Source organism: Castor canadensis, chromosome 4 (assembly GCF_047511655.1).
Source record: "Castor canadensis chromosome 4, mCasCan1.hap1v2, whole genome shotgun sequence".
In the NCBI taxonomy this organism is placed as follows: Eukaryota; Metazoa; Chordata; class Mammalia; order Rodentia; family Castoridae; genus Castor; species Castor canadensis.
In genome coordinates this window covers 12,526,597-12,536,702 of record NC_133389.1, presented here as the reverse complement: position 1 = coordinate 12,536,702, position 10,106 = coordinate 12,526,597, and the positions used below count along the sequence as shown (strand labels likewise).

Below are 10,106 nucleotides of genomic sequence, written 5' to 3'. Positions count from 1 at the left end.
ACACTGTCATGTAAACAGAGTCAAAAGAAATTTATTTGATATCAGATTACTTTTCATGAACAAATAAAACAAATAATACTGGAACAGAATTTTGAAGGAATATAATGAATAAAGGTGAAAAACAAAGTTTTAGTAACCATTTAGGATATAGTTGACATATTGTAAAAAGTTTTGTAAATGCTAAAATCTACCTCCAGCACAATAAAAAATATAAAATTAAAAAAAGATATTTTTCAAGAATCATAAATATTTTACAAACTATCGTAGCATAGTCTTAGAGAATATTGTCATAATTATTTTACTATAAAAGTATACAAATTCAATCTTTCCATATCTACCAATGAAAATTAAGTGTATTACACCAAGATGTAGCACTAACGAGTGGCAGGCATAGGGCTTTACCTTGACCCCAAAACCAATGGTCTTCCCTGTGTATCACACATTTGAAATACTTGACTAAATTTCAAAGAAATAGTTAAAGTTGAAAATGAGTCACCAGGAAAAGTGAAAGGCAATCCAGGACATGCAATTCAATCACAGAACACACTGCTTATTTTCTTGTTTTCAAATCTATCTACTACTGTATAGCACTTTGGTTATGGAGTAGAATTGTGGTTCTTTGATCAACAAGAACAATCCATTCAATCACACCAAATTTAAACTTAGAAAGATATAAAATCACTCACTTGGTATCTTTCTTAAAATGGAAAATATAATTTATCACAAATAGTCGTGCCTAAAGGCTTGGCAAAAATCCAGTGATGTGGTTTATTACAAGGCTGCCTACATAACATTGGCAGAAATACAAAATTAAACATTTTACTGAAACATCCCCTTCAATTGTTAGAGAGAAAAGTAATCTTTTAAGTATCACACTGCCCTAGAGTAAATCATGCCTTATTTTCATAAAGATAAAGAGGGACCATTAACACTTAATATTAATGGTTATGGACCACGTTATAGCCAGGAACTGTGAGATGAGGCATTAGTCCCCTGAGACGTGTTATCTCCTAGGAACACACCACAGGACATACATGATTTATTTCTTCTAAATGCCTTGTAATTTCCTAAAACCATTTAATATCTGTGGTATCAGGAGATAAAAATAGAACTTATTTTAACTCTAACGATGACAGCAGTTCTTAATACTCATGGAATAGAAAGGTGAGGTCCTGGTGAACAAATTAGAAATATTAAGTCTATTTAAAGTGATTTCTTTATAATTATGGTCTGTGACACAGAGCTTTCTCTTTTTCTCTATAGGCTTCAAACATATCTTTGTTGATTAATGTTATTCAGTAAAATACACAATAAAAAGCACAATTTTAAATATTGGTTTCCAGTATTCAAAAATTGATGCTCACTAATATTAATTACAGAAGTACACATGGGATCCTTGGATACGCTATTATAATTCATTATAAGATAATAATATTTACCATGTAAGCTGATCTTTCAAAAATGATAATTCAATATGCTCTGCATTATTTATTACTCTGTTAGTAACAAGAGAGACAAAAAGCCAGTGAATATATTTTGTGTAAGAGGTGACACAATTTATCTGTAGAAAGCTGCTTAGTCACTGTAGACAGAAAGCATGACTGAATATAAATCTCAATATTCAGGAGACCAGATAAAGCAAAACAATAGAAAGATATATAATCCTTGACCTCTACATTTCAGTCTCAAGTAATATTGACTTAAAAACCAAAAGCACAAGAAACACAAAAATCAATCCACATGAAACCAGACAGCAGAACTGCAAGTATCTTGAAAACCTGTGTGAGACTCATGAGGGTTTTCCCAGCAGACATGGCTAGATGCAAATTCTGCCTCTGGTCAACAAATTCTTTCCCTTCACCCTTTTATTCAGACCCTTGACTTGAAATCTCACCATCTCCTATCCTTATCTATCTACCAGTGGAACAGGCACCATCCTTCTATGTTGACATCTGTAAAACTCAAATAATAATAATGCTGCTGAATAAATTAGACCCATGCATATTAAAAATATAGCAAAGTACATTCAAGAGACCCACACATTCTTTCTATGTATGAATCTAAGTACAGCTACAAAGGAACATGAAAAGGTTCCCAACATAAATAACCAGCAGGGAACTGTAAATCAAAAACAACTGATAAATTATCTCACACCCATTAGAATAGATTTTATCAAAAAGATAAGAAATTTGTGTTTGAAGGATATAGTGAAAAGAGAGCCCTTGTACATTGTTGGAAGATATAGATTGCTGAAGTTACTGTGCAAAACAACCTAGAAGCTCCCAAGGAAATTTAAAATAGAACTGTCACATGATGCAAAAATCTCTGTTCTTGGTGTGTACTAAAAAAATTAAATCACCACCTCATAAAGATATCTGAACTCCCACACTGACTGCAGAACTATCCATAATAGTCAATGCATAGAAATAAGTGAAGTGTTCCCTGGTGATGAATGGATAAAGAAATTATATACCTATATAGATATATACACATATATATGAAAAAATAAATTATATATGGCTCAGTTAATCAGAAACACATGCAGATTTTTCAGAAGAGCATGTACCAAGCCATATTGGGGAAAATGAACCAGTACTGGCTTCTTGGGCTACCTGTCTTATAGGACAGTGAGAAAGGTCACTTTCTGATAAGCTGGGAACCTTTCATTATCTTGGAGACATTAAGAATTCTCCCAAGGATATATTGGATATAAACCCTAATGGAAAGAATGCCATGGTTTGGATTAATAGCCTCAATGGTGTTTATTAAGAAGCTTTTTATTTGGAATTGCTTATGAAAATTTCCACTGCAGGAAGCTTACAAAGACCTGTATAGAAAATTTATATTTTGCAAGTACTTTGTAAATAATACATCTAGATCTAATGAGAACTACTGTGGTTCAGGATTAAAAATAACCTTACTTTCAGAATGTTTTTGGTAGAATGAAGGGAGAACCTTGGATAAATATGTGTGTTTTAAATATCTGTATATATGTTACACATTTTCTGGATGCTTTCTGCTCTAGTGTTCTATTTCTCTAAATCTGTCCACTATCAAGCTATTTTTGTGTGTTTTTAAGTTACTTTATTTTTAATTTCTAAGTTTATAGTAGGACTTAACTTTAGGTAGCATGTTACTTAAGATTTCTTCTTTTTTCATAATGTTCTTATCTCCTCCAATAGAATTACTTTCCTGATAAAATTTCATAACTGCTATTACAGCTTTACTTAAAAATTACTCTTGGATTTTTAACAAAGGCTGATGAGGAAAGAAAACAAGAGACATGTAAGTTCTTTGCTGCAATTTGCAATGAAAACATCCACTCTGACCAACATGTACCAAGAAAATAACAGCTTAAGCTGGTAAATTTATTATTTTTTTGAAATATTCACTAGGATTTTATTGATACTACACTTGATCTTAGCTGAAAGGCCAAGAAGTGATTTTATTGTATTGAGTTAGTGTAGAAATAACTTGACTCTAATATGGAAAATAACATGCTCAGTTTTATATATGATATAGTCATTGCTTTTTTCTTGAGAAAGGGTCTCCTTATGCAGCCAAGGATGGCCTTTAACTTGATATGCAGCCTAGGCTGGCCTCCAAATCTCTATCCTCCTGCCTCAATCTCCTGGGATTATAGACATGTGCGACCACACCCAGGTGTTCATTAAAAGTAATGAACAAAAGTAAAATGAATTTTAAAAATCACTTCACCTATTGTGTTCTTTTTTATTGTTTATTCATTTATTCAAATGTGTAAACATTGTTTGGGCCATTTCTTCCCCCCATCACTCTTGCTTCGCGGCAGATCCTATTCTGCCCTCTTCTTCTCCCATTATGCTGAAGAGAACACAGAAGAGATCATAAGAAAGACAAAGCATTTTTGCTAGTTTGAGATAAGGATAGCAATACAGAGAGATTCCTAGCATTGCTTCCATGCACAAGTGTATTATAGCCTACATTGGTTCATCTCTACCTGACCTCTTCACTACTTCCTGGTCACCTTCCCATAATGGCCTCTGTCAGTTTAGGATTACTTTATTAACTTGTCTACAGTGAGCATATCAACCACATTCAAGCTTTAGGTTTCCTTCCCTTTTCCTGTTCCTCCTGCACACGTTCTCCCCTTAGCGTGTGACACATGTCCCATAACACTACTGCACTTGTTTTAGATCTCAAGTCCGCATATGAGGGAGAACATATGATTTTTGTACTTCTGAGCCTGGCTAAAAAGTGGATGGAATTGGAGAAAGTTATCCTAAACAAAGTTTTAAATTTTTAAACTTCCTTTTAAAATTAGGATATAAGAGCCATGTTAAAAATCATCAAAATATAAAATTCTAATAGGTGCCAGCTCAATTTCACTTTTTAAAAAGATTTTATTTATTAACATTTTTATACTGAGGGCACATTGTGATATTTACAAAATTTGTTACAATATCTCATACTTGAATTCACCCCCTCCATTGTTATCCTTTATTCCGCCTCCCCCATCCTTGGAATAGTTTCAACAGGTCTCATTTTTCCATTTTTATACATCTGTACAGAATATTTTCACCATATTCACCCTCCAAACCCATTTCCTTATATCCTCTCCCTTCCCACTGGTGTTCACCTCCCAGACAAGATGTGTTTCCATTTCACTCTTGACTCCTTGAATTTGACTATTCATAGTAGCCAGTGACAGAAAAATAGATGAATATAATATGTGTACATGGAATATCATTCAGCTTTTAAAAAGAGGAACTTCTGTGATATGAACAATGTGGATAGATGTTAAATGATCACGAAAAGATAAATACTATACAACTCTACTCGTATGAGGAACCCTGCCAGGCTTTGTGCCTTTACTGTAAGACAATAGTGGCTGATTTCATTGCTAGAGAAGTGAGTGCTAGAATGAGTTTCCTCTTTTTTCTTCTCTTTTGGGTTACTTTTGTACATTTCTCCAATACATTGTCTATTCTGTCTGTTCCCATGGTACTACAGAGCATTCTGCATGGAATTTTCCATCAGAGTTCCAAATGGAAGTAAGGTGCCAGTTCCCTTGCTTTTTTCTTTCCCCTCTACCTGTCTAAAACCCCTAGCATCTCACTATTTCATGGCATGCAATTCCTTAAGAACCAATCAGTGTCTATGCCTTGATCTTACCTAGCCTGCATTTCTCCACCGCCATCTTAATCATAATTTCCCTTGAAATTGAAAAAAAATGCCTTGATTCATTGTGCCCTACTGCTTAACACTGGATTATTTGTCTCCATGTGTTAATGCTTCCTTTAAATCTTGATACTAGCCTTGAGATTTCTAATAAATTCAATTCAAACATTTCTTTCACTTGGTAGAGTTTTTATAAGGGAGTAAAAAGTAACCAGATAATATTTTTGGATAAGCTAAAAGAAAGGGACTGTCTGGTTAAAGGTTATTAGTTTCCTCATAAGATTGAAATTTAGCTTTCTGAGGAATTCAAGTAACTCACCAGAGGGAAACTTAAGCTCTTGAGTCTTTTGGAAACTGTTCAAATCTTTTCCTAAAAAGGGCTCTTAATATCATCAAATAACTAAGTTCTGCTCCAGAGAACCTCTCTATGAGTTTAAATATTTTTTCACTTGATTTTAAATTAGCTTTCTGAGCACTAGTATGCTAGAGCACATAAATCCTCTTTTTCCCCATTCAAAAAATATTTAACTGTGGACTAAAGAGAAAAATTCAACTTGATAATGAAGATAAGGGAATTATTTTTTTCTAGGTAGCATTCAACTTACCTTGGGCAATAAATTTCAGCCCCTTGGCCTATACTTAATGGCAAAAAGCTGTGATTGGTAGAAACATGCATGGGTGAAGGTGGTAGATAGTGATCTAGTGTGAAAAGAAAAATATTTAGGGTCATATCCAAAATTCCACCCACCAGTTCAGGGGAATTACACTTACCAATAGACCCTTTTTTTATACAAATATCTTTTGAGTTTTTACCAGTTTTAATAAAGAAGCACTTTCTTAGAAAAATTTATGGCCAAAATTAACATATTCCTGATTGTTCTTCTATTACTTAGTGCTATGTGGATTAAAAATAGCAGTCTGTCCAATTTCCCACCATTTTATTTTATTCAAATTGAGCCTCTTGCTCCTGTGTTTCAGTGCCTGTGAATTTAAATGTGCTTGTTCCTTGAAAATATTCTGCAGTAAGGTTCTAAGTGAATCTTTAACACTGAAAAAATTGCTTGAACAGAATTTGAAACTTTTCCAAACCTGCTTTATCCCATTTTCATGAGACTCTGTGATGGATAACTCATTCATTTTAAATTGGCAGGTTCACAGTAGATGAAAAAACAGGCATTTTGATGAGTGAATGTAGTGACACTGTGGCCCACAGGTTAGGTCAATACAAATTTCAACTTTTCTCTGAAGTTGTAATGCTTTTTCAAACCTATTTACAAGCATTGTAGAATGAATGCAAGCTCACCTATTCTCTCTTTACCTTGTGACTCTGCATGAGCAGCTCACAGTCTGTGCCTTGATTTGTCAAGTACATCCTCTACAATCATGTTTTACATGATTGTATAAGAAATAAAGCAGTGCTATTACATCAATGAAAAGCCAGTTTCTAATTTTCAGCTTAGTTTCATCAGCAAAAGTGGAAAAATAAATATTTGTAGCAAAAGTATATGACACTTACTTACCCATACCCCAATCACAAATATAAATAGGTCAGCCACTTTCATTTTTCGCATGGTGATAAATGAGGATAGAGGATCTGTGAAAGTAATACCACCAACCCTTTTCCTAAAGCACCCATTCCTTTATGAAAATCCCAATAAAAGGTTATGTACATGAGAAACTTCAGAGCATTCTTTAGCAATTCTACCTGTTAGAAAGGTCTTTGGTAATGAATTGAATTTTGCCAAACCTGGAATCCTTCTAGATAGCTATTATCCCTTATTCCTATAATTTTGTGAGATGTGTTTCATTATTCCATTTTGCAAATGAGATGCTGACATTCAGAAATACTGACTTTCTTGCTCAGATTCACAGAACTGGTTTACAGTAGAGCAGAAATTTCCATTCAGGTTGCTTCACTCCATGTTTCCTTCACTTTGCTAGTTCTCTGATTGTATTTTCCTGGATGAATTTCTACGTCTTGGGTTAACTGTGACACAAGAGAAATAAAGAAGTCACCCTGGTGGGAAGAGAAAAGCATTTATACATATCCTGCTGATGTGGGGCTTGGTTTTAATGCCATTATTTCTAGCATTGCAAATATGGTTCCTTAATGTATTTCTTTTGACCACCACTAATATATAAAAAATTAACTTTGAATTTTCCTTCAGACTGAACTGATGAGAACAAATTGAACTAGGGAGATGAATAGTTGTTACCTAATGTATTTTTCCAGAGAATAAAAGCAAAATACAAATTAAATTACTAGGTGATTTAAAAGGCTATTTTATACTTTATGCATTTAGCCATTGAGTTACCTTACAAAATAGCAGATATGGCCCTATCAAACAATTCTCAAGTTTCATTCTTTACTTGAATTAGTGATGCCATTCTTAATTGAGCAAAAAGGAATAAACTACTGAGATATATTAAGTGATAGAAAATGCCAAATAGATTTCAATAAATAATCTTGATAGGACTTACAATTTTTAATTAGTTTAATCAGAACTCATGGAGAATATAATTACCTCAAGGGCTGTCTTCAGAACAGTGCCCCATAATTGTACATATTGTAAAAAATGCCTCGAAACCATTTTTAATTAAATGTACACTTTTATTCCCCTTAAGAACAACTTCAACTACAGATAGAGATGCACAGATATATGCTAGATAGACACATGCCTTTAAGTGAAATAAAAAATATGCTTACATTCCTTTTCCATTTTCTTTTTATTATCTTTTTTTATTGTTGTACTGGGTGGGAATACATTGTGGCAGTCACAAAAGTTCTTACAATATCTCAAATATTTTGTAGTTGAATTCATCCCTTTCCTCATTCCCCTCTCATCCTCTCCCCCTCGTTTTACATTTTCTATGTCCTTTAAGAGAAGGTTCCTTCCAGAGAGAATCAAAATGTATTTCAAATGTTTAGGTAATTGTTTTAGTAACACAGGTTAAATGTCAAAGGAGCTTCTAATTAAACAAAACTATTTGTCCTTCAGGCATACACAGATTGCCAAAGTATTCTTTTTCTAGCTCATATTACATATTTCAAAAGTTAAAAAGTCTTTTTTATTTTATTTTATTTTATCATTTTTACATTTACTTACATGTGTATACCTTATTTGGGCCACCTCCTTCCTCTAACTTCCACCCTGAAATATTGATACTGTACCTAGAAAATTCCCAAAGGCCAATATTAAACAATGACTAAAAAAGTCCCAATCCAAAATCAACTCATAAAATAGGAAAATTTTTCAATGCTGGTGCATTACAATAATATCTACTACAAATACTTATTGAACATTTTTATGTGGTAGTAATTTTCCCCCCATTCAACTATACAAAGAAACAGCCCCTCCGAGATAAGCATTATTATAATTAGCTCAATTTTATGAAGGAGGTAACCAATACACAGAAAGTTTGACTGCTTTAAGTGTAGTGCTACTGTTAATAAACAGTGAAGCTAGAATCCACAACCAGGCCATATAACTTCAAGACCTAAACTCCCAGCATGAACAGATAGCCTGTTGGATGATTGCATATATGTCTACCTCACTCATCGACTGCAACCCTTAAATATTAACCAACTAGATATATCACCATTGAAATAGCTACACAATGATAAATCCCATTAACTTTTCTCGTTAATGAAGTACTAATACTGTCAGTCATTCACTTTCATTTATTAACGAAAATGTTCATCAGAAGACTAAAAGTGACCTAATGAAGACTAATGATGAAATATACCCTTAGTGCCTATTTTTGTGTATTATAAGGATCTTTCACTCCACAACAGATATATTTTAAAATGTGCTTTTAAAGAAAATTTCCCTATCTAAATTATCACATTTAAAAATTGGAATTATACTGAATTACATTGAAGTGCCCTCTTCCTCTTGGGATAGCAGGTAAAGATGTAGGCTGGGGCAGTGGGCCAGGACCATCTCTCCCTTGTGTGGAAAGAGCCTGGCTGAGGACTTGAGTGAGGCCAGTGCGTAGGGAGAAAGAGACAAGCAGAAACAGAAGACTGTTCTGGTGGTCCCAAAGCTCCAGAGACCCGTCCCTGCAGGCTTGGGCCTGATCTAAGAACTTCCTGCCCAGTTGAGTTGAGTTTGGGTGCCCTGCACCTGTAAGAGGTCTGACCTAGGAAGAAGATAGGACAGTGTGGGGAAAACACCCACTCACAGGTGGCAGCATGCAGGGCATTTGGTCCCCAAGTGACAGGTGTTCTGAAAAAAGAGAATTCAGGACTTGGGTCATAGCTCAAGTGATGGAATGCTTGGAGGCCCAGAGTTTAATTCGCAGCCCTGCCATAAATAAATAGGGGAATTGGCAAGAAAAATTTTTTAAAAATGAAAAAAATAAAATTTTAATAGTGTTATGAATAGTGAAAAACTTTTATTCCCATAAATAAGGTCCTCACTTTGTGAAATATACGTGTTTTAAATTGAGTAACATCATAAAAATTATAAGCATAATAAAACATTGGTCATTATTCCAAGAGAGCAAATACATTTTGGATGAATTTGTTTTGATGTTTTTAAATTTTATTTTTATTATTATGTACTGAGGGTACATTGTGATATTTATAGAGTTCTTGCAATATATCATAATTGAGTTCACCCCCTCCATCATTCTCCTTCATCCCCCATTCCACCATTCCTTCATTCCTAGAATAGTTTCAACAGGTCTCATTTTTCTATCTACATACTTGTGTACATAATGTTTTCACCATATTCACACCTCATTTTGATGTTTATAAAGAATAACTCAAATTTTATTTAAAATTAATTGATTCTTTAAAAATATAATACAACAAGAAAATAGCTGTATGTGAAGTGGATATGCAGCCTGTCAAGTGTGTACTACAATTTAATACTACTCCAGAAGGGGAAACATCAGAACTACTAAACAGAAAACGTTACCTCTGTAGTTATCCTAGAATC

The 10,106-nt window shown here is 33.8% G+C and overlaps 1 pseudogene; it reads right to left on the bottom strand.

The window, feature by feature from the left end:
- Positions 1–3,287: 3,287 nt before the first annotated feature.
- LOC141422774 (U2 spliceosomal RNA) lies at positions 3,288–3,444 on the bottom strand (annotated as a pseudogene).
- Between the last annotated feature and the right edge of the window lie 6,662 nt (positions 3,445–10,106).